Source organism: Somniosus microcephalus, unplaced genomic scaffold (assembly GCF_052327205.1).
Source record: "Somniosus microcephalus isolate GS21.2 unplaced genomic scaffold, FLI_Smic_1.0 unresolved_chr1, whole genome shotgun sequence".
Taxonomy (NCBI): domain Eukaryota; kingdom Metazoa; phylum Chordata; class Chondrichthyes; order Squaliformes; family Somniosidae; genus Somniosus; species Somniosus microcephalus.
Window position 1 is genome coordinate 10945936 of NW_028225179.1, and position 6647 is coordinate 10952582.

Below are 6647 nucleotides of genomic sequence, written 5' to 3' on the forward strand. Positions count from 1 at the left end.
CCTTGACCTTTACGGGAACATGTTGCCATTGTACTCTCTCAATTTCCCTTCTGAAAGACTCCCATTGCTCCGATGTGGATTTTCCTACAAGTAGCTGATCCCAGTCCACTTTGGCCAGATCCTGCCTTTTCATATTAAAATCGGCCTTCCCCCAATTTGGAACCTTTATTTCCGGTCCATCTCTGTCCTTTTCAATGACTACCTTATATCTCACCGAATTATGGTCACTGTCACCAAAGTGCTCACCTACTAACACTTTTTCCACTTGCCTGGCCACATTCCCTAGAATTAGGTCCAGTACCGCCCCCTCTCTTGTAGGACTTTCTACATGCTGGCTCAAAAACCTCTCCTGGATGCACTTTAAAAATTCTGCACCCTCTAAGCCTTTCACACTCTGACTATCCCAGTTAATATTGGGGAAGTTGAAATCCCCCACTATTATTACCCTATTATTTGCACATTTCTCTGAGATTTGCCTACATATCTGTTCCTCAATCTCCCCCTGACTGTTTGGGGGCCTATAGTACGCTCCCAGCAAAGTGCTTACCCCCTTTTTGTTTTTAAGTTCTACCCATATGGCCTCATTACAGGAACCTGCTAATATATCATCCCTCCTTATAGCAGTAACTGACTCCTTAATTAATATTGCGACACCCCCTCCTTTTACGCCCCCCCCCCGTCTCGCCTGAAGATTCTATACCCCGGAATATTGAACTGCCAGTCTTGCCCCTCCCTCAACCATGTCTCTGTGATAGCAACAATATCATACTCCCATGTGTTCATCAACACCTTCAGTTCATCCACCTTATTCGCAAGACTCCTTGCATTAAAATAAATGCCATCCAGCCTTGCCCTACTCCCTTGTGCCGTTACATATTTGCTCTGCCTTCCAAGCTGACTTGTTTTTTCCTCTATATTTGGCTGTACATCACCCCCTATTATCGCTCCACTCTGTATCCCATCCCCCTGCCAAGTTAGTTTAAACCCCCCCCAACAGTGCTAGCAAACCTCCCCGCAAGGATATTTGTCCCACTCCGGTTCAGGTGCAACCCATCCGAATTGTACAAGTCCCACCTTCCCCAGAAGCAGACCCAGTGATCCAGGAAACTAAACCCTCCCTCCTGCACCAACTCTTTAGCCATGCATTCATCTGCTCTATCCTCCTATTCCTATACTCACTAGCACGTGGCACCGGGAGTAATCCAGAGATTACAACCTTTGAGGTCCTGCTCTTTAATCTGCTACCTAGCTCCCTAAAATCTTGCTGCAGGACCTCATCCCTCTTCCTACCCATGTCGTTGGTCCCAATGTGAACCACGACCTCTGCCTGTTCACCCTCCCCCTTCAGAATGCCCTGCAGCCGTTCAGTGACATCCTTGACCCTGGCACCCGGAAGGCAACAAACCATCCTGGAGTCACGTCTACAGCCACAGAAATGCCTATCTGTTCCCCTTACGATAGAATCCCCTACCACTATTGCTCTCCCACTCTTTTTCCTCCCTTCCTGAGCAGCAGAAGCACCCCTGGTGCCAGGAAGTTGGCTGCTGCTGCCTTCCCCATGTAAGGCATTCCCCTCAACAGTATCCAAATCGGTATACCTTTTTGAAAGGGGGATGGCCACAGGGGTCCCCTGCACTACCTGCCTGCTTTTATAGCTCCGCCTGATGGTCACCCATTTCCCTTCTGCCTGTGCAGCCCTAACCTGCGGTGTGACCAACTCACTAAACGTGTTATCCATGACCCTCTCAGCATCGCGAATGCTCCAAAACCCATCCATCCGCAGCTCCAGCGCCTCAATATGGTCTGCTAGTAGCTGCAGCTGGATGCATTTCTGGCACACATGGCCGTCAGGGACACTGGCAGCGTCCCTGAATTCCCACATAGAGCTAGAGGAACATAACACGGGGCTGGGCTGTCCTGACATGACTTACCCTTTAATTTTCTTGTTATATATAACTGACCTGGACTTCGGTATAGGTGTACAAGTTTGAAGTTTACAGATGATACATAGATACATAGATACATAGAAGATAGGAGCAGGAGTAGGCCATTCGGCCCTTCGTGCCTGCTCCGCCATTCAATGAGATCATGGCTGATCCTTTAATTCAGTATCCCGTCCCCGCCTTCTCTCCGTAACCCTTAACCCCTTTTGCCCGTAGAAATATATCTAATTCCCTCTTAAATATATTTAATGAGCTGGCGTACACTGCCCTCTGTGGCAATGAGTTCCACAGGTTCACCACTCTCTGAGTGAAGAAATTCCCCCTCATCTCTGTCCTAAATGGTTTAGCCCTTATCCTTAAATTATGTCCTCTAGTTCTGTTCTCACCCGCCAAGGGAAACATTCCTTCTGCATCCAGTCTGTCTAGACCTGTCAGAATTTTATACACTTCTATGAGGTCCCCTCTCAATCTTCTAAACTCCAGCGTGTACATCCCTAAACTACATAGTCTCTCCTCATAGGTCATTCCCGCCATTCCTGGTATCAGCCTGGTGAATCGCCGCTGCACCCCCTCCATGGCAAGAACATCCTTCCTCAGATGAGGCGACCAAAACTGTACACAGTACTCGAGGTGTGGTCTCACCAGTGCCCTGTACAGCTGCAGCAAGGTATCCCTGTTCCTGTATTCTAACCCTTTTGCTATGAAGGCCAGCATACCGTTTGCCTTCTTGACCGCCTGTTGCACCTGCATGCTCGCCTTCAGTGACTGGTGTACAAGAACACCCAGGTCTCTCTGTACTTCCCCCTCTCCCAATCTATTGCCATTTAAATAATAATTTGCCCTCCCGTTCCTGCACCCAAGGTGGATAACTTCGCACTTGTCCACATTATAGTGCATCTGCCATTTATCCGCCCAATCGCCCAGTCTGTCCAAATCGCTCTGGAGCTTCCTGGTCTCTTCCTCTGAGCCCACCCCCCCTCCTAGTTTAGTGTCGTCTGCAAATTTGGAAATGCTGCATCCGACTCCCTGATCCAGGTCATTAATGTAAATTGTGAACAGCTGGGGGCCCAGGACAGATCCCTGTGGTACCCCACTTGTTACTGCCTGCCATTCAGAAAATGAGCCGTTTATTCCAACTCTCTGTTTTCTATCTGACAGCCAGTTCCCTATCCACGCCAATACTTTCCCCTTTATCCCATGAGCCTCAATTTTCCATGCTAATCTTTTATGTGGGACCTTATCGAAGGCCTTTTGGAAGTCCAGGTACACCACATCTACTGGCTCTCCCCCATCTATTCTACCAGTTACTCCCTCAAAAAATTCCAATAGATTAGTCAAGCACGATTTACCCTTTGTAAATCCATGTTGACTCTGTCCTATCCTGTCCCCATTTGCTAAGTGCTCCGCTATTTCATCCTTAATGATGGACTCCAGCATTTTGCCCACAACTGATGTAAGGCTTACAGGTCTGTAATTACCTGCTTTTTCCCTACCCCCCTTTTTGAATAGTGGGGTAACGTTAGCTACCCTCCAATCCATGGGCACTGTTCCCGAGTCTAATGAATTCTGAAAAATCATCCTTAGTGCATCCGCTATCTCTAGGGCCACCTCCTTCAGTACCCTAGGATGCATGTTATCAGGCCCTGGGGATTTGTCCACCTTCAATCCCTTTAGCTTCCTTAACACCATATCCTTAGAGATATTGATTTGCGTCAGTTCCTCCTTTGCCAATGTCCCTATTTTTCCCGATATCCCAGGGAGGTTTTTTGTGTCTTCCTTCGTAAAGACTGACCCAAAGTATGCATTTAGTTGATCTGCCATTTCCTTATTTCCCATTATATATTCCCCCGTATCTGACTGCAATGGACCAACTTTGGTTTTCACCAGTCTTTTCCTTTTGATATACTTATAAAAGCTTTTGGAGTTAGTTTTTATATTTTCCGCCAGCTTGTTTTCGTAAGCTATTTTGCCCCTCTTGATTATGCCCTTTGCCCTCCTTTGCTCTATCTTAAACTGTTCCCAATCTTCCGCTCTGGTGCTTTTTTTGGCTATTTTATACGCCCTATCTTTGGATTTTATGCTGTCTCTAATTTCCCCTATTATCCACGGTTGAGTCACCTTTTTAGATTTCCTTTTATGCCAGATTGGTATAAACAATTTTTGCAATTTTGTCATTCTATCTTTAAATGTTTGCCATTGTTTATCTACCTCCAGTCCTCCCAGGAACGTTGTCCAATCAGACCTACTCAGTTCCCGTCTCATGGCATCATAATTCCCCTTGTTTAAATTCAGGACCTTAGTCTCTGAGTCAATTTCTTCGCTCTCCATTTCGAGTGAGAAATCGATCATGTTATGATCGCTCTGACCCAAGGGTCCCCGTACAACAAGATTACTGATTAGTCCCTTCTCATTGCACAGTACCCAGTCCAATATAGCCTGTTCCCGAGTTGGTTCCTCGACATATTGATCCAGATAACCATCCCTTAAACACTCAAGGAATTCCTCCTCCTCATTATTTTTACTGATTAGGCTAGTCCAATCTATATGTAAGTTAAAGTCACCTATGATGACAGCTGTGCTCTTATTGCACGCTTCTCTAATTTCCCTCGTGATGCCCTCCCTAACCTCTATTTTACTATTTGGAGGCCTATATACCACTCCTATTAATGTTTTTCGCCCCTCGCTATTTCTTAGCTCCACCCATATAGATTCTGTATTAACTGAGTTAATATCCTTCCTTTCAATTGCATTTATCCCCTTTTTTACTAGCAATGCTACCCCTCCTCCCTTTCTTTTTTGTCGATCCTTCCTAAATACTGAATACCCCTGTATGTTAAGCTCCCAGCCCTGCTCACCCTGCAACCATGTTTCCGTAATCCCAATTAGATCATAATTATTAACCTCTATTTCCACAGCTAATTCATCTACCTTGTTCCTGATGCTTCTCGCATTAAGGTATAAAACCCTCAGGCTTTTTTTATGCTCACATTTTTTATGAATTAGTTTGGCCCTTTGTTTTTTGTTCCTCACCCTTTTACCATTTATTTCTGTCTGCCTTTCACTTTCCTCTATTTCACTACATAGGTTTCTAGCCCCCTGCCATACTAGTTTAAATGCTCCCGAACTGCTTTATCAAAAATTACCCCGAGAACATCAGTTCCATCTCTGCACAGGTGTAGACCGTCCCTTTTGTATAGGTCACACCTACCACAAAACTGGTTCCAATGCCTCAAAAATTTAAAACCCTCCCTCTTACACCACTGCTCAAGCCACGTATTTAGCCTAACTATCCTGTTCTCTGTACTCTTACTAGCACGTGGCACTGGTAGTAATCCAGAGATTACTACCTTCGAGGTCCTACTTTTTAGTTTGGCTCCTAACTCCCTAAATTCTACTTGTAGGACCTCTTCCCTTTTTTTAGCTACGTCGTTGGTACCAACATGTATCATACAAAACTTGGCAACGTAGTAAATAGTGAGCATAGTAGTAGCAGACTTCAGAAGGACAGAGACAGACTGAAATGAGCAGACGCAAGTCAGATTTAATTAAATGAGGGTAAGTGTGAAGTGATGCAGTTTGGGAGCAACAACAGGGAGAGGTCGTCTAATCTAAATGGGACTATTTTGAGTGGGTGCAAGAGCAGAGGGACCTGGGGGTCCATATTCACAAATCTTTGAAAGTGCCACGGCACGTTGGTGAGGTGGTTCAGAAAGCGTATGGGATACTTGGCTTTGTAAATAGGGCCATTGAATACAAAAACAAGGAAGTTACACTAAACCATTACAAATCACTAGTTAGGAACATAGGACAGGAGGAGGCCATTCAGCCCCTCGACCCTATTCCACCATTCAATGAGATCATGGCTGATCTGCGATCTAACTCCATACACCCGCCTTTGGCCCATATCCCTTAATACCTTTGGGTAACAAAAACCTATCAATCTCAGAATTAAAATTAACAATTGATCGAACATCAATTGCCATTTGCAGAAGGAAGTTCCAAACTTCTACCACCCTTTGTGTGTAGAAGTGTCTTCTAATTTCACTCCTGAAAGGTCTGACTCTAATTTTCAGACTATGCCCCCAGTCCTAGAATCCCCAACCAGCGGAAATAGCTTCCCTCTATCTACTCTATCTGTTCCTCTTAATATCCTGAAAACTTTGATCAGACGACCCCTTAACTTTCTAAATTCCCAGGAATACAACCCTAATTTGTGTAATCCCTCCTCGTAACTTAACCCTTGAAGTCCGGGTATCATTCTGGTAAACCTATGCTGCACTCCCTCCAAGGCCAATATATCCTTCCTAAGGTGTGGTGCCCAGAACTGCTCACAGTGCTCCAGGTGTGGTCTAACCAGGGTTTTGTACAGCTGCAGGGTTTTGGCCTCAGCTGGAGTCTTGTGTACAGTTCTGGGCACCACACTTTAGGAAGGGTGTCAAGGCCTTGGAGAGGGTACAGAGGAGGTTGACCAGGATGGTACCAGGGATGAGGGACTTCAGTTATGTGGAGAAATTGGAGAAGCTGGGATTGTTCCCCTTAGAGCAGAGAAGGTTAAGAGACCTAATAGAGGTGTTCAAAATGATATGGGGTTTTGATCGAGCAAGTAGAGAGAAACTGTTCACTCTGGTAAGTGGGTTGGTAACCAAAGGTCACAGATTTAAAATAGTTACTAAAAGAACTAGAGGGGAAATGAGGAGAATTGTT